This window comes from Corvus hawaiiensis, chromosome 28, assembly GCF_020740725.1.
Source record: "Corvus hawaiiensis isolate bCorHaw1 chromosome 28, bCorHaw1.pri.cur, whole genome shotgun sequence".
Classification (NCBI taxonomy): domain Eukaryota; kingdom Metazoa; phylum Chordata; class Aves; order Passeriformes; family Corvidae; genus Corvus; species Corvus hawaiiensis.
Window position 1 is genome coordinate 2,682,920 of NC_063240.1, and position 23,487 is coordinate 2,706,406.

The 23,487-nt window shown below is 50.3% G+C and overlaps 1 protein-coding gene across 10 annotated transcripts in view; it reads left to right on the plus strand.

Moving 5' to 3' along the window:
* The window catches only part of PIP5K1C (phosphatidylinositol-4-phosphate 5-kinase type 1 gamma), a 52,055-nt gene that overhangs the window by 2,273 nt on the left and 26,295 nt on the right, over positions 1-23,487 (plus strand). The gene's annotated exons all lie outside the window — the stretch shown is intronic.

A 23,487-nucleotide genomic window follows, 5' to 3' on the forward strand; every position in this document is an offset into this window, starting at 1 on the left:
TGTGGTCTGAACTGGGTGACAAATCCCCATATCGGCCTGTGTGCCTTCGCTGCTGTGTGGAGGTGTTGAAGTGCCCGTGACCCACCTACACGGGTGCTTCGTGCTGCTCCCCTTGTGCTCACTGCTCTGCATGTGCTGCTGATGAAGGATCACCGGCGCAGCTGAAACCTGCTGCCTGGCTCCTGGCTGGAGAGGAGCCATCTGGGTGCTGTGCTCTGCCTGAACAACGTGGCAGGGTTAATCCAGACTGTGGGTCAGGCCAGCATAGACCCTCCCCAAGCCCTCAGTAATTACAGTAAAATTACCAGTTTGTCTGGTACAGGAATAAAACTGCATGGAGAAGGGCTGGAAGGCGGTGAGACCGTGGCAGTAGGTTGACTTAAGGTACAGAGTGTCTGAAGGGAACTTTTGGAAATCTCATGCTTTAAGGGAGGAAACTTCACTTACTGCCAGCAGCAGGGCTGTTCATTCATGAACACACAGGCCCAATTAGTCCCTTCCTGAGACCTTGGCTTCAAAATTTAAAAAGTTTTGTGACCAACTAGTTGAAAAGGGAGTTTTAAGATCTAATGGGTGCAGATACTTGCTGTGCCTTCTCCCTCAATCTGTACCCTCATGCCCTGGGGAGGGACTGCAGGGAGTGTAAGGGGCTGCTCCAGGGTTCCGGTGAGCTCTAGGCAGGAGTAGAGTTGGTGTGGGGAGGTATGGTGCTAGGGGTGACAGGTGAGCACTGGTCTTGTTCAGGCTGGGGTGCCCTCATCCCAGGGATGGTTGGGTAAGCAAATGGCGCATCACCATTCCTCTAGCCAGGTGCAGTCTGGAGACACAGGATCTGGAAACCTTTTATCCAAGGATGGTCAAGTTATGGGAGAGCTGTTACTACAAAAGAACTGGCACTGTCCAACTGTTGGACAGCAGAACTGGCCTCCACCATCTCCCTTCTAAAGTGGGAATTCTCAGTCTAATGGGGAAGTAAAGTTGACATCGGATTTATTTCCATCGGTCAGGTCTCCTATTACACAGGTTGCAGTCTGCCAATCACTTATGGTCTAGAGCTGGAGCAGAAGCCTCCAATGTGTTCTTCAAGGTTGGATTCTAATGCTTTAGGGAGCTGAAATGATTTAACAAGGATTTACACTCTTGTTGGACAGCTGTCTCTCTGTACCTCAGGCTGAAGGAGCAAAATGAAGATCCCAGCCAGGTGTGCTGTGTGCTGGTGGCACCTGTGTGGCTGTCTCCGAAAAGCACTGGGAGGGCATTGATTGCGACAGCCCAGGAACGGTATTGCAGCTCGTCCCTCTTAGCAGTGATAACTTTGAAGTGACTTTTGAAGGGTTGCTGAAAGCAATTTTTTCAGTGAGCAGATTAGAGATAAGAGAAGAATTCCACCCTGTGGGGCATAAGCAGTTCAATTCATACCAACGTGATGGAGAGGGGAAATTGAAGAGAGCTTATCAGCTTGAGGAAAAATCAAATGTAAACATCATCCCCAGCATGATTATGGTTCACAGCTTAGTTGGATGTCACATGCCTCTGTGCCGTGAAATGGTGCTGGCGAGGATGATTACAGAGGGAGTCAGCCAGGCAGGAACAGGCAGGAAAACACCCCGTGCCTTGAACTCTTAAAGACCCTGCAGTTACTTCACAGTCAATAAGTCACAGCTCAGCTGCAGGGAAGGAGGAAGGCAATGAAAATAGAATTCAGGCTGCTCTGGCAAATTAATTGTTCTTTAAGATATGAATCAGCTGGAAGCACACGGGGAAGCTGGGATGATGGAGCCTGCGAGCTGGGAAGGGCAGTGTGGACAGCAGGCAGATGTGGGCACTGCCCAAAGGATGCTGAGCCCGCCTGTGTTGGTGTCAGGGCAGGCTGGAGAACAAGTCCCCAAAAACACACAGGACGGGGGATGATTAGTCTCATTTTCATTAACCAGCATTTGGCATTGACCTGTATATAACAGCCCATTCCACCACTGCTGGGGCTGAGGCTGGCAGAGCTGCCACTGCCTCATCCCGCTTGGGAGGCGCATGGGCCTCTCTGGAAGAGCTCCTCAGGGAATGACCTGAGTGGATTCAGTATGAACAGTGTATAATTTGGGAACTATTATTGAAGTGATTCACTGACATGACCATTATGGGCTCTTGCCAGATGCACAATCTTAATAAATATGGTTTTCCCATATCAGGTGGTTATAGCCTGAAAAGCAGCTGCAGGAATTACAGCACTCTCTTCCTTCATGGACACATCTTTCAGTTAGCACCAGTTGACTCCAGAAACACCCCTGCCATGGCTGTGTGATACCCTGACAAAGACTTGAGAGCCCTTCTCATCACTTGCTGCTTCAGCTTTGTCAATGTTTGATTATTCCCATCCATCCTTTTGGGCTGCCAAGGATAGTCCCATGTACCATGATTAGTCTCTAGAGGCCTGGCAGGTGCCTCACTCCCGACATGGATGCGGTACCATGTGCTTGCTGGGACCTACTGGTATGAGATCAGTTCATCTGTGTATATGGGAACTGCAGGTGTTACGTGGGGGTCAGTAACTTGTGACTCAAAAAGCAGAAACCACTGCACCTTTTGCACTGCACTGGGGAATGTCAGAAGTGGAGTGGGAGGGGGAAACGTTTGCTGATCCCGGTGCAAGGAGGGTTGGCTTTGTTTAGGTGGAAGTGAACACCCAATGCTCCCATCTGCAGCATGGGGAGGGAGCTGCTGCCCATGTCGCTAGCAGGAGATGCTCCCTCTGGCATCCTGGCTGCAGGAAAGTAGGAACCAAAGCAGGTCCTGCCTTCCCCAGATGGTGTGATCCCATGGGTGCACCCTCACAGATTTCCCCTGGGTCCCAGGGAAGACAGTGGGGGCAGCAGGTATTGGAGCAGGCTGCCAGTTTTGGGAAACACTCTCTGGTTTAACACAGAGGCCTTGGCACCTCCTTTTTTCCGGGATGCTTATGTTGGGAGAGAAGTGACTCAGAATGTTTGAATCACGGGATCAAAGAATGGTTTGGGTGGGAAGGGACCATCTCACTCCAGTCCTCTGCTATGGGCACGGACACCTTCCACCAGACCAGAGGGTGCTTCAAGCCCCATCCAGATTGGCCTTGAAACTCATAAATAGTGGCAGAACAGCAGGTGCCAAGGTGGGGTGCTTCCTTTCCCGTTAAGTCATTCTAAGTCTCTAACCAAGATCTCTAATAGTCCATTTTGATTTGTTTAATAACCCAGTGACAGTGTTGCTGTCCTTCACCCATCTCCCAGGCCTACAAGCTGGGTCACCTCATGAGTGTGCCCAATAACATAATTTTTTAGTCACATCGATTGTCTGATCATGTCTGTGGGGCCAGGCAGAAGCTATTTTTAAGCATTGTGCAGGTGCAAAGCCCTACTTGTTTGGTGTGGGTTCCCTGTAAGTACTTACTGTTAGATAGATAGACACACCTCTGTGGTATTTCACCTTTTCTAAATCCATGATGAGTGCAGGAACTCAAAGGAGAAAAGTCCTGTTGTGTTCTGTAGGTCTTTGGCAAAGCAGAATTCCTGGCCAGGCAAGGTCTGGGTGTTTGCTGCTGGCTGAGGCTGCCTGTGCAGCCGCTTGTGTTTTCCTCTAATGCTGGGATGAGGACACGCGCCGTGCTGAGCCCCCACTGCCGGCTGTTCCACCACGGGAATGCACTCACAGCCAGGAAAAGACATGAGCACAGCAGAGAGGGAAATCAAGGCACTGCAAGGGCCTGGAAGCCAAAGGTTGTTCAATGCTGAAATAAAACAAAAGCACAAGAAAGAAGAGGCTCATGTAAAAAACCAAACTTGTGGCCTGTGTGAAGTGGGTTTGGTCTTGATCCCCATCAGCACAAACCTCAGCAGAGCCCAGCATTGCTCACCTGCCTGCCTGGGGAGGATGTGCCAAAGGGAAAGCCAGCTGCTGGCTGTGCCAGGCTCTCCTCCTCTTCTGGGGAGAACAGGCAGACTGAGTCCCTAGACAGGAGCCTGGCTTCTCCAAGAGCCCTGCACAAGCCAGTGATCATAAGGTGATGTTAGGGCTTTTCCTTCTTAGGTAGGTCTTTGAAATACTTAGTTCCTAAGCAGCCTGGCACTTGTTTGTTTGACTTTTTCAGTGATGCCAATAGCTGGGTTAACCTCCAGACTTTCTGGAAAGCATTTCTGTAATTAAAAAGCTAAAAGTGATTAGAGCAGCTTTTCTGTTACTTTGTTTCCTCATCCACATATTTAGCAGAAAATGCTGTCAACCCCTAATTAAGTGTCATCGTCCTCCATGGTGTGTTCTTGTGGCTTCCCCAGCTTACGTGTGGGTTTTGGCACTGGCTTGTGGTGAATTACCAGGCTGAGTCAGAGGACATGCTGTGGTGGGGAGGAAGTCTAAAGCTGGCAATGTGCTGGGTTGCCCCAGTGTTCCCAGCCCTGCCCATGCCACTGGTCACCACTTACCATGATGTGTTTTTGTCTCACAGCTCTGGGGAGAGGCTGCGAGTCCCTTTGCTTCTCTTCCAGCTTTCTTTGAAAGCTGCAAGCTTTCAGCTACAGCAAGCCTACTGCTCTTTCCTAATTCAATTGAAAAAAACACAGATGTGTACAACTAGGGATCCAGTGTGTGATGTGAAGGGTTCTCTTAAATATTTACTGTAACACAGAAGCAGGCTGGACTAAGCCACATGTGAAGAAGAGCAGTGTTCTTTTATAGCATGAAGCTGGCATGTTCTTTACAGTGGCACCTCTGGCAGATGCCCACAAGAAGTGCTGTCCCTCTGGATAACTGCTCGACTTTTGATCTGGAGTTGCAGGAAACAAAACTTTGCTGTGTCCAACCACTGCCTGTGTGGTTTGCATTCAGTGTGAGGAGTGTAAATGCTTTGCAGATTCGTTAAGGGGGCCCAGTCCTCGTCTCCTCTGTAATCAGCAGAATCTGCATGTTCTCTTTGCAGAAATTGCTACTAGAGAGGGTGAGACAGACTTCCTGGCAGAAAAGAGAAGTTGTAAACGAGCTGTTTGCCTTCATCTTTGAAGACCTGCCTGTTGCCTGAGGAGTGCTTGAAAGGCAAGGGTGCACATTCCAGGAGCACAACTGTAGCTGCTCCTGCTGCCCAAGGCACTCCTCGATCCAAGAAAGGGAACCAGGTCATGGCCCAGGGTTTGTCACAAGACCAGCCCGGGCAGATCCATGTCCATGACTGAAAGGGCCTGGAGATTAGCTGAGCATGGGAACAGCACAGGCAGCAGCTCCTGTCTTTGTTCTGGGTGAAATAGCCCAGTCTCCCGAACTGGGAGGAATTAATGGATTACAAGACAAGGGCAGCTTTGCCTTGTTTGTGGTCATTAAAACGCAGCAGCGCTGCTGGGATGCTGCCACTGGCGCCATGGCTGGTGGGGAGCTCGGTCAGACTGGTCAGACTCCACAGAGCTCAAATGCTGCTTTTCACTTTACTGCATAATGTTCCACCTCTCCCAGCCATGCAGGGGAATGAGGTTTGGTTCAGCTTCTGCCAGGTGCTCCAGCTGCCGCTGTTAGAGCTTTCCTGCTTCTGCTCTCCTGTGGGAGCTCTTGCATGGGTCTTGGTGGCTCCTGCAGAATGAGTTTTCATGCTCTGAGGGCCCATTTAGGCACAGCAGCTGTTAACTCTTCATTTAAACTCGGTAATGCTTTTTTGGACAAAGCTCTGTCAAACTGCTGACTCTTCACATTCAACTTGTCTGCATTACTGTACCATGGCAGACACCTCCTAATTTCTTTTCCAGAAGATCTGGGAGCACTTTGACCTCAGCCATCTCCTGGAGGAAATGCAGCTCACCAGAGGAAGGGAGTACTGGGCTGGGAGCCAGTCGGGTCTCTACTCCTTCACTGAATTTAGTAAATCAGAGTAATTCCCCAGCTGTTTCATGTTTTTTCCGTAGGAGAAGAGTTCTGCTGCTTTTGGGGCCAGGGGCCTGGGTTCACAGTCATTTAGCAGGGCTGGTGTTGGAAGCCTGTCCTTAACGTGACCCGAACTTCGGGCACATCAGGATGCTGCCCTTCAAAATGGGCATCTTGGATGTGTCAGACTGTGCTGGTGACCATGTTGTGCTTCTGCAAGAGTAGAATTAGTCAAGATTGTTTTGCCTGCTCATTTTCTGCCTGATAAGATGTTGTTTAAATTGCTAGTTAGACTTTTCTTTCCCTTGGAGTTTGCTGTTCTCAGTTGCTGCTTTATATTCTGTCACCCCGAGTAAGTGAAGGTCCAGATTTCCCGTGGCTGAGGCAACCACTGAGACCGGTGAAGTGCAACCTGATGGAGTTGAGGACTGACACAGAAACATGTGTCATCTCCATTTGAAAGAGCATTGTTTGCCAAGTAGTCTCTTGGGAATTCAAGCTGGATGCCCAAACTTGCTTTCTGCTTCCCTGGTTAAGGCTGGATTCACCCCACCTGCATACCCCACCTGGGCAGAGGGGTCTTGCCAACCCTAGGTGGGACAGGAAGGCCAGGGAGGAATGAGGTAGGCAGAATAAAAGCAATTCTCCTGTGTATTTAAAGCAGGGGTAATGTAGGTCACCTTAATCTGCTCTCCCTCCTCCCTTTCCTGCGGGATAGGAGAACATCCCGGCCACGTGTGCTGCAGGGTGATGATGAGGGGGGACCACCTTCATCTTGCTGCTGTCGACCTGGGGAGCATCCTGTGACCTTGGGAGGCTTTTCCACCTGTTTATTACCTACCAAAAAAATCAGATATAGCTCTCCAACAGTATGGCAGAACAGTCTTGTTTCTGTGCAAGAGATGAATGACTTCAAAGTGATTTAATTCAATTATTTCAATCATTTTTTGGGGTGGAATTCTTGATTTGTAGATCGAACTGTGATTCTGTTTAAAGGGCAAGTCAACAGCATCCTCCTGAGCTCTAGGAATTTACCTGGTTTTTCTCCAGTTGTAGTTGGGCAGCAGTACAGTCACAGCACTGCTTCAGACGCTGTTCAGTGCTGGTCCTGTCAGCCCTCCAGTGATGGAGTTGGCTCAGAACAGCTGTGTATGGATTTTCATCTCATTCAGGGCTGTCTGAGCTCAGGTAATTCAGGCCACTTGGCACCAATCTGAGCAACTTGAGTGGGAGCTATTTGGGTTGGTGCGTTGATACAGCTCACAAAGCGTTCAGAGCACTTGAGTATTTTTATGTAATTGGCAAGTTTTGAGAGGTTTTTGTGAAGTCCTTTCAAAGCTCAAGACTCATCTCCTAAGTCCTGTGAGGCTCCCAGCAGACCGCAGTGCTGGAAACCATAGAGTCATAGAACTCCTGGGTTGGAAGGGACCCAAAAGGATCATTGAGTCCAGCTCATGGCCCTGCACAGGAGACCCCCAGGAATCCTACCATGCCTGAGAGCATTGTCCAAACACTTGTGACCTCTGGCAGAGTTCAGGTGACCTCAGCTACCAACAGTGGTGTATCCTGCTTTGTCAACACAGCTGATAAAATCTTGGGAGTCCCAACAGCTGAGATGGGACATGGCTGGTGTCTGCCCTTGGAGCCTGCTCGGTTCTGTTACCACTTTGTCCAAAGCGGATCCTACAGAGGCGCAGCCCGACTTCAGTCAGTTGTCACCTCTGGTGTCCATTGATTTTACTTGAGGTCCTGAAAAACTGAGGGATTCAAGAAAAACCTTCAGGCTTGGCATAAGGCCTAGAAACACACGTGTGCATTGTACAAAGTAAAATGAAGGTGATGAGCTGGAGCCTGCCATGGCCACTGGTTGGGTCTTCCCATAGGATGTGCAGCTCTCTTCCCAGTGTAGGGCTGGGAACTGGAGCTCACCCTGGCTTTGTGACACCGATGGTGTTTGCCATGTGGGTTAATGGGTGGAGAGGGAAGAGTCCTCTGCAAGGCAAAAGTGGTGGACTTCGTTAACTGCTCTAAGAAATCAGGGCAGATCTGGCCATCTTTGTGCTGCTGTGTCATGTTTGGCACATTCTGTGACCTGGGCTAAGACACAAGGAAATATTGCCAAAGCCTCTGCTTTGAGCAAGATGCAGCAGCTGAAGACAAAGATCCTGAGTAGTTTCTCTTTCTGTAGTTTCTCTGCACATGTGATGGACCAGATTTTGTGGATTTTTCAGTATAAAATTGTCCACTATTGCATTTTTCAAAGGGAGGGAGCTGGCTAAAATCCTCCTTTGGCTGAGTGCTCCTTCCCTGAGTGTGCTGATGGCACTTCAGCAGTCACAGTCACTCCACTTGGATGCTGATGTGGAGCTTGGTTGTCTCTCTGTGTTCTTGATTCCACAGTTTCTGTCAGTGTAGCTGGTTCTGCATCCCTGTGCCAGGATGAAGGGGTGGTGTGCTCAGTCACAGATGCAGCCGAGAGGGCAGATGTAATACCTGAAACCACTTGTCTTCTCTTTAAATGTCACTTTTAACTGGGTGTCATCTGCAAAATGACAGTTTTCCTCCTCTCTGTACGTGTTGTGTGCCTCTCTCTCCATCTGGCTGGCTGTGTGTTGACGGGGGCAGTGTACAAAACGCAGAGCATTTACTGGCAGAAATGCAAACTGTAGAGATGTAAAATAGTCCCTGACTTCAAAGCTGGAATAGAGAGAGCAGAAAATGAAGCTGAAGTCTCAAAGCTGTGCTTGTCATTGTTAATGACATGCTCAGTTACAGACACTTGCTGAGGTAGAATTCAGAAATAAGGCCTTGGGTTTCACTCTTGCCTAACAGGTGGGGATTATTTGGGGGTTTAAATAGCACATGTTATGGGGTGGGTTTTGTGGTTGGTAAGGACTGTTTGTTCAGTGATAAGAGGTGAAATCTGGAAGGTTAACAATTGCCTTTGCTTAATGTAATGTGTTTTCCCCTGTAATTCTGACTTACATTACAAGACAATGAAGTTTTTCAGGAGGTGGATATTGTGTTGCATTTTGTAGCTTTTCATAGATTCCTGGAATACCCTGAGTTGGATCCCACGGGATCATTGATCTAGCCCTGGCCCTGCACAGACACCCCAACAACCCCAGCCTGGGCATCCCTGAGAGCGCTGTCCAAACGCTCCTGCAGCTCTGGCAGCCTCGGGGCCGGGCCCATTCCCTGGGGAGCCTGGGCAGTGCCCAGCAGCCTCGGGGGGAAGAACCTTTCCCTGAGCTCCATGCCCAGCCCTGACCCAGCTCCAGCCGTTCCCTGGGCTCCTGTCCCAGAGCAGAGCTCAGCCCCTGCCCCTCCGCCTCCCCTCGGGAGGAGCTGCAGCCCCCAGGAGCCTCCCCTCAGTCTCCTCTGCTGCAGCTGAACGAGCCAAGTGCCCTCAGCCGCTCCTCAGACCCTTCCCCAGCTCCGTGTCCCTCCTTTGGACTCTTCTGATCTTGTGGTGCCCAAACTGCCTCCAGAACTCAAGGGGAGGCTGCAGTCTCACACTGATTGATATGCATATGGGTTTTTTTAATTCCAAGATACTTCTTTTCAGCCCAGCATCTCTTCAGGCTTAAATTAATTTTGATGGTATAGAACTGCTGACATAATCTTTCTCCTGTGTAGTCTCAGAGGGCTGGATGTTTGTTTTCATTTCAGTATTGGGCAGGAGTCACTGGTGGATTAACTATCTGGGACACTCTTTTGAGCAAGTGGCTTCTGGACTGATAATGCCAGAAAATGCTTATTAAAGAAAATGAGAAACGTGGCAGTTTGGGAGGAACTTGGTTTAATATGTGCAGGCTCTGGTTTTGTATGGATGGGATGGCAATGCACAAACTTCCACAGGAGATGAGATTTAAGATTTATAAGAATCTTAGAGAGGTACTGTGGCTTCCTGAACTCCCAGGTTTTAAAACACAAAGATTGGATTTATTTTTAATCTTTTCTAAACTGAAAACTGGGAGTGCAAGGAGGCTAGAAGTGCCCAGCATGAAGAGCAAACTGTAACCTAGAGAAACAAAGTGGGTTTTTACAGCAGCTGAAGAAATGAAATTTAAATGCAAGTTTTGCTGTGAAGTGGGGTAAAAACTTAATCTGTAAGGGTGAGGTGGGGTGAAAAATAACTTAATTCAAGACCTGTGGGAGGGAGGGATAAGATGTGTCTGAATGGCAGCTGCTCATCTAAAGGAAAAAGGAGTGTGTTGCAGGCAGAAGTAGCAAGTGCTGCCTGGTACTTCATGTTTTCTGTTAGAGCTCCTGCTTTTGACTCAACAAGAAAACAGTCTCCAAACCTCCTTTGCCTTTTGACTCGCCTTTAAGTTCTGGCAAAACCAATGCACCCATTTTGGTGAAGAGGAAGCCAAGAAGCCCCATCCAAAACAGCAGAGCTTGGTCAGGCAGTACCTGCAGGATGGTTCTGCTTCATCACGCCTGCCTTCTCCTCTTCCCACGGACAGCCTTCAGCTCGCAGCTGCTCTGAGCCTTCCAGCTGCCCTTCTGCTGTGCTTTGTGAAAAGAACTCCCCCGCTCAAACCTGCTTGGCTTCCTTGGTGTGGCTGGGGAGCCCCACTGCTTGGTGGGGACAGAGCTGTAGGCTTAAGCCATCTGGTTTGGAAGGACACTACTGGATTGGGAGCCAGGAAATGTAAGACCTTAAGCCATGAGACTGCCAGTGGTATCCTTCATTCCTCACTGAGAAGTGTTGTGTGAGTGTTGGCCAGCATCACCACACACCTCTGTCTCTTCCTGCCTCCCCCCCAACCACCACCATAAACCAGAAAGCTGGTGGTTGGGAGGAGAAGCCTGAGCACACAGCTGGGTTGTCCTCCTGGAGATGCTTTTCTGAGGGAATATTTGATGTCAGCGTGCCTGGCTGTGGCTTCTGTTTCTGTCCAAACATGGGAGCAGATTGTGCTATTCCCCCCCTGTTTTGCAGGTCAGTGGCAGTGTGTGTTTGGTTGATCCAAACTTGTAGTGTTCTGGTTCAGGGGAACAAATTCATTTCTTGTTTTATTGAAGTCTTAGTAAACAGTGTTAAAAAACTCATGAGGTTCTTCTGTGTAGCTCAGAAATGCTAAGCTGAAGTTCACTCCATGCTGCTGGCTTGAGTTATGTGGCCAGCAGGACCAGGGCAGTGCCTGTCCCCTGTGCTGGGCACTGCTGAGGCCCCTCCTCAAATCCTGGGGTCAGTTCTGGACCCCTCACGACAAGAAAGACATCGAGGGGCTGGAGCATGTCCAGAGAAGGGAACAGAGCTGGGGAAGGGGCTGGAGCACCAGGAGCGGCTGAGGGAGCTGGGAAAGGGGCTCAGCCTGGAGCAAAGGAGGCTCAGGGGGGACCTTGTGGCTCTGCACAAGTCCCTGTCAGGAGGGGGCAGCCGGGGGGGTCGGGCTCTGCTCCCAGGGAACAGGGACAGGAAAGAGGAAGAGGCTGCAAGGTGGTCCAGGGGAGGTTCAGGTTGGACACTGGGAAAATTTCTTCCCTAAAAGAGTGGTCAGGCCTCAAAACAGGCTACCCAGGACAGCAGTGGAGACACCATCCCTGGAAGTGTTCAAAAAACAAGTAGAAATGGCACCTTGCTGTATGGTTTAGTGAGCATGATGAGCTTCAGTCAAAGATTGGGCTTGATGATCTTGGAGGTCTTTTCCAACCTCAGTGATTCTATGATTCGTATGACATCCCAAGTTCTTCCTTGTGTTGGGCAGATGCTGAGTAAAGCCCTGAGAAGGGCACAAGTTGTTCATAGTTCAGGGCTCTGTTTTAGAACCTGGGAGACCAGAAGTTGTTCCCAGTTGCATCTGGAGCTTACAAAGTGATGCCAATGCACATTTATGAGCTGTGTGGGCAGCCAGACGGGGGTCTTCCTGAGGTGGACACTTGTGTTTGGAGCCCGATATTCTTTAGTTGTAGTTCTCTCTGTTCAAGGCATGCCTTTCCTCCACTCCCTCACTGGAGAAGAGCTGCTCTGAAACCCACAGCCCAAGATCTGGAGGCTCTGGAAAGCTGGGAAGAGAGCTGACCCAGCTGGCTGGGATTCAACTCCAAGGTAACTTGTTGTCTTTACCTATTAAGAGTCTTCTATCAGACACATCCTAGAAATCACTTCAGAGAGACCTTGACCACTCTTCTGTCCTGTGCAAGTGCAGGAATACCAAGGGTGAGGCACATCTCTTGCCCCATGCAAGCTCAGCCCAACTGGTGCTGCTCCCAGAGGAATTTGTGGCTGTGCTGGGTACAAGTGTGTGCTCAGCCTCGGGGAAAACAATGCCAGGAATCTGCAGGGTCCTCAGCACCTGGGGGCCCGCGGGAGTTTGGGAGAACAAGCTCAGCAACAGCCTCAGTTCTGCCTGAGCAGCACCCTGGGAGCCTGAGTGCTCTTTTGGATTTTGCTATTTCTTCTTTTGCATCTTTGTTTGGGCACGTACCTGTGCAGAGTGTGGAGATCTGGTTTCCCAAATGAGTAAATAAATGGGCATTGCTGCGCTTGGTTAAATAGAAGTAATAAGTGCCTGGCTCAGCCTCTAAGTCCTCCAGGCCGGGCTGGAGAAGCTGCTTTCCTGCCCCAGCTTGGAGCAGGCTGCAGGTCTGTGCCAGAATCAGCCTGTGCTTCAGCTCGTGGCTGCCTGCACCGGAGGAGGCTGTCACTGATCACTTGTGTAGCGCAGCTGAGACGATCCTGTAGCCCAGCATGGGCACCAGGTTATCTCTTTGTGCCCTCTTTGTGTGTCTCACCTGTTTGAATTTCCTAGTAAGAGCTCTAGAAGTATTTTTTTTAATGTCATTGTTTTCTAGGTACCTTCTTTTCAGCTGCTAGCTGAGTCACTAGCTGCCATGCTACAGCCAGGATCCCAGGGAGAGGAGAGACTTCTTGCTGAAACTTTGAGTTACGATTTTTGGCAGCACACTCCATCTTTTGAGCTTGTTCTGCTGTGGCTTGTTTTCTTCCATCTGTTCAGGTGCCTTTGTGAGAGCAGTGCAGGAGCACCCGACCAAAACACTTGAGTTGCAAAGAGCAGAAGGTCTTAGCAAGGCCAGTGAGAAAAGAACGTGGTAATGAGCAATAATGTAAATTTGTTCTTAACCTCCAACTCCCCACACCTTGTGTCAGTAGCTTTTGACCTGGAGTTCATTCCTGAGTCTGACAGCACAGGGACCTGTCTGTCCAGAGCCACTGCAGCTCTAGGGGATAGATATTTGCTTACAGAGCCCCAGCTGGGGAGAAGAGTGGAGGCTCAAGACCCCTCCTCGGTACCAGCCCCCTCAGTCTGGGGAAGAGAGGAGGTGTTGGCATGTCCAGGGAGGGAGGGATCATGGAATCACAGAATAGTTTGGGTTGGAAGGGACCTTGGTGCTCATCTTGTTCCACTCCCTGCCGTGGGCAGGAACACCTTCCACTAGACCAGGTTACTCCAAGCCTGATCCAACCTAGGCTTGAACACTTCTGGGGTTGGGACAGCCACAGCTTCTGTGGGCAACCTGTGCCAGGGCCTCACCACCCTCAGAGCCAAGAATTTCTTCCCAATATCCCATCTAACCCTGCCCTCTGGCAGTGGGAAGCCATTCCCCCTTGTCCTGTCCCTCCAGCCCTTGTCCAAAGTTCCTGTTTGGCTCTCTTGGAGCCCCTTTAGGCACTGGAAGGGGCTCTGAGGTCTCCTTGGAGCCTTGTCCAGGGGAACACGCCCAGCTTCAGAGCAGAGGGTCTTCTCTGGACTTGCTCCAGCAGCTCCATATCCTGCTGGTGTTGGACCCCAGACCTGGGGGCAGCTCTGCAGGTGGGGTCTCACCTGAGTGGGGCAGAGAGGCAGAATCCCCTTCCTCAACCTGCTGGTCCACAATTCTTTCGATGCAGCCCAGGATCCATCTGACTTTACCTGCAGGAAAGAATTTGCAGTAGCTGGGATAGATTAAGCAGAGTTTGCTCCCAAAGAGCTGGCCAGCCCTCACTTTGTTGTGCTGTGGGGTCTGGCTGGGTGGTGCAGGAGAGGCACAGGCAGCAAGGGTGGTGAGGTGCTGCCAGGCAGGCACAGGATATGCTGATGGGAAGCAGCAGAGTTGGAGGAGTGAGTTTTGAATGAGGCCAAGAAACCAGCTCAGATGAGCCATATCTGCAGCCTGGAGAGCTTGGGTTTCTCCTTTTTACACCAGCAAAAACTCAGGTTTATTTAGAAGGTCATAGAATCATGGAACAATTAAGGTTGGGAAAGACCTACAAGATCATCAAGTCAAACCTTTGGTTTCTCAAACAGGGATGTGCCACTGCTCTGCTTTTCTGAGCATGTTTTCGTAACTGTGTGTTTTCGGTGGTACCTGATCAACTTGAAAACGATGTCTGAGTTGTGCAGAGGATGTGCTCTTTGAGGGCTGTATCACAAACACACTCTGAAAACTGGTCTGGAAATGCAACCTAATGCTTTTGCCTGGATGTTTGTTTTTGAAACAGGTAGAAGTTAGAGTCCTTGTCTCCTTTCCCACTCAGGCTTTGTCCTCAGCTTTGGGATGCAAAGCTCTACGTTGCAGTGTTGTCAGCAGCACCTGTGGCAACCTGGGAGTGTTTGGTGAAGGAGTTTGTTGGCTGCTCCCGTCAGGCTGGGTACAAGGACTTTATCTGCAGTGACGCATGTTGTACATAACCTTGCTCTGAAATCCCCTTTCAAGTCTCCAGTGCTTGAGCACCCTCAGAAAATCTCTGTCAGGTGACATTAGCCAGAGTGGAATTAAATCTTAGAGGATTTAGCCGAGCAGCTTTGGCTACAGAGTAAATCAGGAAATACCCCACTCGTTAAAAATCCAGGTGCATCTTTGGGATGTCTTGTGAAGGGTGGCCTGCAGACAGAAGAGCTGTTTTCCCTTTGGAGGCTGCTGTTGATTGGGATGCTGGGATCCCACGGGTTTAAAGCTGTGCTGACTGTGGTGACATCTCTATGTCCTGGTGTTGTGGGAGGTGGTTATTGGGAAACTTCAAGTAGATTTTCTTACCTTCTTTGACAATAGTAACTGGACTTCAACACGTTTTTTAGAATGTCAGAAAATGGAAAATGTGGGCAGGTAGATATCTTCGTGGGTTACATTCTTCTATACTCTGACTAAGTTAGATTAGAATAATTCCTGCTGGTGAATGAGCAAGGGGGCCAGTCTTGTTTGAGGTGGGTCCTATAGGAAAACACTTTTAAATAATGGAAGTTATGAATAATCTGGCCAATCCCTCCTGGATCAGAGATGCAAAACCCTCTGTGAGACAGGGCTGAGAGATAAAGTAGGGGGGATATTTTGTCACTGTCTCATGCAGCCTGCAATCCAACCCTCTTGGTATCTGCTGTGCTCCTCCTGCAAGCAGCTGGAACGATTTTTGCATTACCAGTGCTCCCCCCAGACAGGCTGAGATCCTTTGCAGGATACCTAGAGAAGGAATATTGGAAAGGGAGCCAAGCTGATGTGCAAAGGCATCCTCCTTCTCTAGTTAAAGGGGGTTTGTCCTCTCAATAACAATATCCCGTGCATTTATCAGCATAAGAAATTTTGGGATTGCCCGCAGTGACTATATCCTTTTTCCAGCTAGCAGTTCCCTGTCCATTGCCTGGCACCTGCCTTGCAGGTATCCTCACTGAGCCAGTGAGTTCCACAAGGAGCTTGGCTAGTGAAGAGGCTCCAGTGACACTAATCCCTACCTGGCTGGGAGGTGCTATGGGCTGACACTAAGCCCCAAGCAGCCAAAGCCCTGAGCTGTGCCACGATGGAAACCCTGGGTATTTGGGACAGAACAATTGTTCTGGCTGTGGCAGGCAGGGTGTAACCTCAAATTAGTCAGGTCAAACTTCTCCCTCTTTATTAGTGGCACTGGGAGAGCAGCATATCAGAGGATGGAGGTGAGCCTCCTTCCCTGCACATAGGGAGGACATGGTAAAGGTCCTGGATCCTGCTTCTCAGTAGGAGTTGCAGGCAGGGGGATGCAGATGCTTGGAAAATGAAGGAGGGAAGTGAATTCCTTCACTGTGTTGTGTTTCTCTGACCTGGGTTTGACAAACGGCTCTCGGGGACCTTGTGGCTGCTGGAAACTCCATCTGAACACACAGAAAAGAGTCCCAGGGGCTGCCTGGGGTCATGTGCTACATTCAGGTCCCCAGTGGTTTTGCAACACAGCTAGAAAGGCAGCAGGAGGTTCTGTGTCCTCTTGCTGCCGAACCACAGCTCTGGGCAGGCAGAAGATGCTCGAGTGAGTGGAGTTGGTGGGTTGGAACCTGCTAGTAGGGGATTTAAAGCTTATCCTGCCCTTGGACAAAGGTAAGGGCAGCTGAATGTTGCTCTGGCTCTTCTGGATGATTGTGAGGAATGTGGCTTCAAAGTCCTTCAGCCTTTTATGGCCCTGCTCTAAATTGGCGTCGTGGTTTTAGTGCGGCACCTCTGTGCTTGGGTGTCATCACAGGTGCAAAACTGGCTCAGTCCTGCAGAGGTGACACTTCCTGCTCCATGTTTGCCATCTCTAATCCTGATCAAGCTTTGTTGTGAGTGCTGGTAGGCAGATTGGATTTGCAGGTTGTAATAAAGAGAGAAACCAGAAGCTGGGAAGAGACCAGCATTTCCAATGCCACCGCTGGGTGCCTGACCTTGGGAGCCTCTCGCCTTCCTGCCCCCACTGCCCGCGAGGGACGTGCTGGGGAGCGTGTGTTCTTCCACTCCACAGTCCTCCTGTGACCGGCGTGTGGAAGGGAGCAGGAACACGATGTTCAGATAAGGCTGCACCTTTCCCATGGAGCAGATGTTTGCCCGAACATCCCACTGAATTGCATAATTACTGAGCCGAGCGGCTGCAGCCTGTTCCGCTGCTGGGTGGCAGCTATTGTGTGCTGCTCTTGATGAGATTTTTGGTTTGCTTTTTGTCGCTGTGTCACACACTTTGGGCTCAGCACTCCAAAATTGTCCTTTTTCTACATGCAGCTGATCCAAAACAAGAAAACAAATCAGTTCTTTTTGAATTTCATTTCCCTGGTCTTGTCCTGCTCGTTCCTCACTGTAATTGGGCTTTGGCGCTGTGAGTGCTTTTCCGGGGAGTTGTCAAGGAAACGTTCCAGCGTGGTGGTGTCCTGGCTCAGCTCCCCGAGGAGGGCTGCACCCGGGATGCTGCACCCCGGATGTGGTGGCACCTGCAGCTGACGATGAGGAAGGGATGTGTTAACTCCCTGCTTGCATCTTCAGCTTCTGCCCTGCCTCTTGAGCTGGGATAAATGGATTTATTTTTGAGGCAGAAAGAGTTTCTGCATAAACCCAAAAATAAACCAGGCTGGTAGGTGCCTTTACTGCAGAACATCCTTTTGTGGCAGTCCCTGGCAGTGCTGATGCTCCATAAGGTGGAAGTTTGCTTTGATCAGCTGAGCTGGGCTGTAAAATACAGGTTCAGTGCTGATCCGTGGGAGCTGGCAGAGGAGCAGCTTCTGGAGTTCGGGGATCAGAAACCTGAGGGGGTGGCTGGGACAGGACTGGGGCTCCCTACGCCTGTCTGTCTCCACTTAATGGAAGAGCATGTCCATGCCCGGGGTGGAAAGGAGGGGTCAGCCGTGTCACTGCTCTCAGCAGGTGCCCCAGCAGTGCCCCGAGGCCCGGCCTGCCCAGCCTGTACATTAAACTCCTTCCCTTCATTTGTACAAGCCATTTATTTGTACAAGCCTTGCTGTTCCCATCCCCAGCATTTCTGCTGAGATAAACAAGACAAAGGCCATGGGAAGAGTGTAGCACATGGAGCTGGGGCAGCAGATCTGGTGTGCAAATGTCATTTTATGTGAAGGTGGCTCCTGTGGGCTTCAGACAAGGCACAGAGCCTGTGTGGGTGATGAGAAGGAGCAGGGGACGGGGGGAGGTCAGGGTGGCTTAGGTGGGATTAAACAGGATTATTTATCTCTGGGTGCTCCTGGTAGCCCAGTTTGGACACTGCCCGGTGCTTCCAGCATTTCTGCTGCATATAGCTGCTGGACTTTGGATGCTGGCTAAAGTGTCCCGAGGAATGTTGAGCTACCTGTGCTGTAGGCACATCAGAGCCGGGTCTCTCCTCCCCCTGTATGCTTGCCCGTAGGGATGGAGCCAGCCTTGCCTGAGCACTGGAATGAATAATGGGGTGAACCAGCTGGTAGAGAGGGTCAACTGGGTTTGACCAGCACCAGTTTTGTGTGGATGATTCCTAAAGTCAGTCAGTCAGGCAGTGTCCAGGGAAAAACAGATATATTTAGGTGGTAAAGCTTTATGTAGGTTCTACATAACAAGCAGAATTTATCTCAGATTGCTTTATTTCTGTATTATTTCTCCAAGGTCTTGGATGGCAGGAGCAGTGATCCATGCCCAGGGTGCAGAACAGCTACAGATCTTTCTGCCAAGAGATGGCACGCTTAAGGGGGGGAAAAAACCAAATTTTTAATTTAATATTGTGCCTTACTTGATGTTTCTCATCCAAACCAAATGGGAAGAAAGTATGTTTAATGATCGGAAACAGGTGCTTGGGAAGGGCAGGTTGTACTCAGCTGCCTTCTTTGGGGGGTTGCTAAGCCAGCTCCTGCTCCCTGTGATGTCCCTCCCAGGAGTGCCCTGTGCTGCTGCCCTGTGTGCTGGGAGCTGGAGCCCCACGTGTGGAGTGCGAGAAGAAATTCAGGGACTGCTGTTGCCTGTGCCTTGAGACACAGCCTGATGCTTCTGCTGGCTCCTCAGAAAGCCCAGCTGGCTGCCACACTGGCTTAGGGGCTGCTTCCCAGTTGAGGAGTGTTTTCTTGCTTACAAGAGGGTTGGAGAGGGACTTTGGACAAGGCCCTGGAGGGACAGAAAAAGGGGAACGGCTTCCCACTGTCAGAGAGCAGGGTTAGATGGGATATTGGGAAGAAATTCTCCCCTGTGAGGGTGGGCAGGCCCTGGCACAGGGTGCCCAGAGGAGCTATGGCTGCCTCATCCCTGGAAGTGTCCAAGGCCAGGTTGGAGGGGGCTCAGAGGATAGTGGGCTAGTGGAATGTGTCCCTGCCCTTGGCAGGGCGTGGAACGAGATGAGCTTGAAGGTCCCTTCCAACCCAACCCATTCCATGATTCGCTGAATTGCCTTCCCTAACTCCCCTTAATTTTAATTAGTTTTCACCAGCAGTCCCTTACAGGCAGTAACAGCTGTCTCTTTTGATGGATGCATTTAATTTCCATCCTTTCTGCCTGTATTTCGATAGCAATACATGTGTAGAGGCTTTAACGTCCACAGCTCCTGTCTTGGCATTCTTGTTTCTGCCTTTGCCTGTAAGGCATTGACCGAGTGAGTCTGTGTTAGGGGTCTGATGGAACAGGGAATTGTAGTGTCCTGGTCACAGTCTCCACATCCCTTTAATGTCCAAATGGGCTGTTCAGGTGTGTCACATTGTCTTGTTCTCAATGGAGAAATTGAAAAATGAGACTCACACACTCCTTTGGGGTGTGTGTAACTTGTCAGCATTTCACAGAATCCCAGAATGGTTTGGGTTGAAACGGACCTTAAAGCTCATCCAGTTCCATCCCCCTGCCATGGGCGGGGACACCTTCCACTAGAGCAGGCTGGGAGTGAGTGGCAAACTGCAGGTCCCTGGCGTGCTGGATTTCTGGGGGAGTCATGCTGTTGCAGCCTCCAGCCAAGGAGCTTACGTGGCATTTATATTTTCATGTATTTTTAGTTCCAGTCACATTGTATATCCTTATAAACCCTTAGGTAAAGTGAAGCTTTTAGTAAAGATGCAGCAGCAGTTCTGATCAGAGAAAGGAGTCCACTGGCTATTCAGATTTCTTTTGACTTCTCTAGGGCACCATAAAGCATCAAATACTTACAATTTATAAATATATGTCTTTGTGTATAGACCTGTCTTATAAAGAAAGCTTAGTTATTAGATCATGTGGGCACTGCCCAGGCTCCCCAGGGAATGGGCCCGGCCCCGAGGCTGCCAGAGCTGCAGGAGCGTTTGGACAGCGCTCTCAGGGATGCCCAGGCTGGGGTTGTTGGGGTGTCTGTGCAGGGCCAGGGGCTGCACTGATGATCCCTGAGGGTCCCTTCCAGGTCAGGATATTCTAGGATTCTATAATATTAAATTAGGCTTCTGCTGGATTTTTGTAAACCTTTTAAGAAATTCCTTTCCAGGGGACAGAAGCCTCTAATGCCTGTTTTGATGATGAAGGGTTTTGGCAAGTCAACCTGCCTCAGCTGGTTTTGAAGGAAGTGGAAGGGATACCTTCAACTAGACCAGGTAGCCCCATCCAACCTGGCCTTGGACACTTCCAGGGATGGGGCAGCCACAGCTCCTCTGGGTAACCAGTGCCAGGGCCTCACCACCCTCACCTTGTGGGGGTTTTGCTCCTCTGACTGGTAGAGCTGAAACTTAAGCCCTTTCCTGTGCAGAGGCTTTCCAGGAGGAAATTCCTGCCTGTCCTGTAGGGTGTCAGCTTAGTGGTGGAGATGGCTGATGTGACTGTGAATATGGAAAAAAAACACAATTTAAGTCTGATACGGGAATTGCTGAATGCCACAACTGAAGTGTTTATTTCACTTCTGTAGAAGCCCAAGCATTGGGACAGGGTCACTCAAAGCCATGCACAGATGAGAACAGAACTGAAGGCAGCAGGTCAAGCATGCATGAAGTGCCTGGCAGAGCCCAGGCACAGACTGGAGGCAGGGCAGAAAGTTGGGGTTTCATCTCAGGGTTTCCCCTCCAGAGCTACTCATCACATTTTTGAGCACAGCCTCGTAAGCCACACCAAATCGGATAAGAATCATTTCAATTAGCTTGTTAAGTGTCGAAACTTCCCGCAGCAGTGCTCCCACTCCCGCAAACCCCAGTGCTGCCTCTTGGCTCTATAACCCCCGGAGCTGGAGTTAAATCAGATTTTGCCAGGCCATCTGTCAGCTTGTTTGAGCTGAGCACAGCCGTGTGCCATGCAGAGAGGAGCCAGTGGAAGATTTTTTACATTTTCTGACTAGACAAGTTGATTTTATAAAGCTGACTACTTTTTATTACTGGTGGAGGCAGAGGGAAGTTTTGCTGGGGTTGCTCTTACCCACATCAAGCGTCATTTCTCCCAGAGACCTGCGGTTCCTTGCCTCCGATACCTTTCCTTTGTGCGGGTGGTTGGCGTCGATTCCACATTTGGTACGTGTACAGCAGCAGACACTTAAAAGCTGGGAATGAAAGCGGCTTGTGGTAATTACCACAAAATTAAAGATAATCTCCAGCTCTGGAATTGTGACAAAGTGCAGAAACGAGATTAGTGCGGCAGGAGAGCGGTGGCAGCCATGCAGGGAGAGCACATTCCCCTGGCCCGGGGCTCTCAGCTGCGCTGCGTTCCCAGCGATTTCCAGTGCTCAATCTGGAGCAGCACTCGCTCCTTTGGATTCCCCAGTGCTCTGGAAGTGCTGCTTCAGATTGTGCCCTGGAAGTTCATTGGCCAAATGCTCACTCAGAGCCTTACTTCCTACTCTCTGGGCCATTGCAGGGTGTTTTGTTCAATAATCACAAAATTGTGTTGGCTTGGGCCAAAGAACTAATTTTTCGGCACAGTTGGAGCTCACGGTGGTCCTGAGCCATGTGGTGCTGGAGGAGTGACAGGGTTCACGTCACTCGTGGTGTGTGTCACCCGCCCGTGTCAGTGACTCCCCCTGGGCGGAGGGGACCCGGCCTGGCTGTGTGACAGAGGGGAGCTGCTCGGCACCCCTCGGGCTCCCGCTCTGCTCACTTCCCTCTGCCCGTTTGCAGTGGGGTTGTGCGACACACGGAGTGGCGTTTCAGTGACTGCTCCTGACGCAGGAGCTGGGCACTGTTTAAAAGAAAATAATGAGAAGTGACTCTTCCCGTGCCGCTCTGGCTCTGCCCCACAGGCCGGGCTGTAGGCCCGGGGGTGCTCTGCAGACAGCTCCAAATGCCACATGACGGGACCTGTTTTGCATGAGGGACTGCCCAGTTTGTGAAGATCAGGACAGTGAGAAACCTGCAGCACTTCTGAGTCAGAGCAGCTTCATCTCCCCTGTGATCACCAAGGGTTTTTTTGTTGGGTTTGTTGTTTATTTGCTTTCCAGAGTATGAAATATTTTCCGAAATGTAACTGAGTCACACACTTCCCTGGTGCTGTTGTTATCCCATTATCATGGAATCTTGGAATGGGTTGGGTTGGGAGGGACCTTAAAGCTCATCCAGTTCCACTCTCTGCCATGGGCAAGGACACCTTCAACTAGACCAGGTTGCTCCAAGCCCCATCCAACCTGGCCTTGGACACTTCCAGGGATGGGGCAGCCACAGCTGCTCTGGGCACCCTGTGCCAGGCCTCACCATACTCACAGGGGAGAATTTCTTCCCAATATCCCATCTAACCCTGCCCTCTGACAGTGGGAAGCCATTCTGCCTTGTCCTGTCCCTCCAGGCCCTTGTCAAAAGTCCCTTTCCAGCTCTTTTGGAGCTGCTTCAGCTACTGAAGGTTTGCCCAAGTTCTTGCTCAGGCTCCTTCTGAAACAAGCCCTGGAGCAGCATCACTGCTTCACTTTGAGGGGGTTGAACAGGTACCACAGGTGAACCGTCAAAGTTCTTCCTTCACCAGATAGGGGAGATGCTGAAGCAGCAGAAGTTGGGTTGGGTGCTCCAGGCTTTTCCTGCTGTCCAGCCAGGAGAGACAGAGCACATCCACTCTCCCCCAGAGAAGACTACCCCCTAATTTGAGTGTAGATGAACTCAAAACTCCCCTCGATGGTCTCTTGCAAAATTAAGCCCTTTCTGAAGGATTATGGGTTGATAAGGAACGCTGTAGGACAGGAACAGGGAGTGGCAGGCTCATACCTGGAAACAGGTGCATTAAACCTGTCCCTTGGGTTTGTGTTCTGTGCAGGAGACTCCCCCCTGAGAACTGGCCTGTGCACACAGAGGTGCTGGGGTGGTGTGGGGAGCTCCTCTTTGGCAGCTCTTGATCCTTCATGGTAGCTCTCGGGAGCCAGCTGGGCTGGATCTCATGGTCCCACATTCCACACAGGAGCCTGTGCTCACTGCTGTCTGAAATGAAGGAACTTCTTGCAAACTTGGGCTCAGAAAAACAAACTCAGGCTAGGAAATGGGAGATGGCCTCATGTCAGAGGGTTTGGGCCTGTGTTTCCAGCTCTGATTATGTATCTAAAAGCTTGAGGCAAAACCCTGATTTCCACCGTTGGCTGTAATGGAGCAGCAGTGGCTTCTCCTGAGGCAGCAATAAAGATGAATGATGCGTTCATTTGTGTGATATATTTGGACATTGGATTCTATAAATAGATTCAATTATCAATACAGTTTGTCAAGTGCCTTCTGAGTGGCTGGAAAACAGCTTCAGGAGTGTCTCTCTGGGCTTCTGCATGGAGCCAACTCTTCAGCGTAGTGTGGACCCATTGCTTAATGGGGCAGCAGAGATTTGCAAGACCTCTCTGTTGAAGCCTGTAGGAAATACTGTTGCTGGGAAAAAATGTGCATTTTTGTGCTTCTGAATATGAAATTGTTCAGGTGACTCCTGTACCGTCAGATTCCTGCACTAGGGAAGCTGAAACGGAGTAAAACCAGCTGCTCTAAAGGCTGGCTGCTGTACTTGAAAAGACAAAGCATTGAGCTGTTTTCTCAGAGGTTT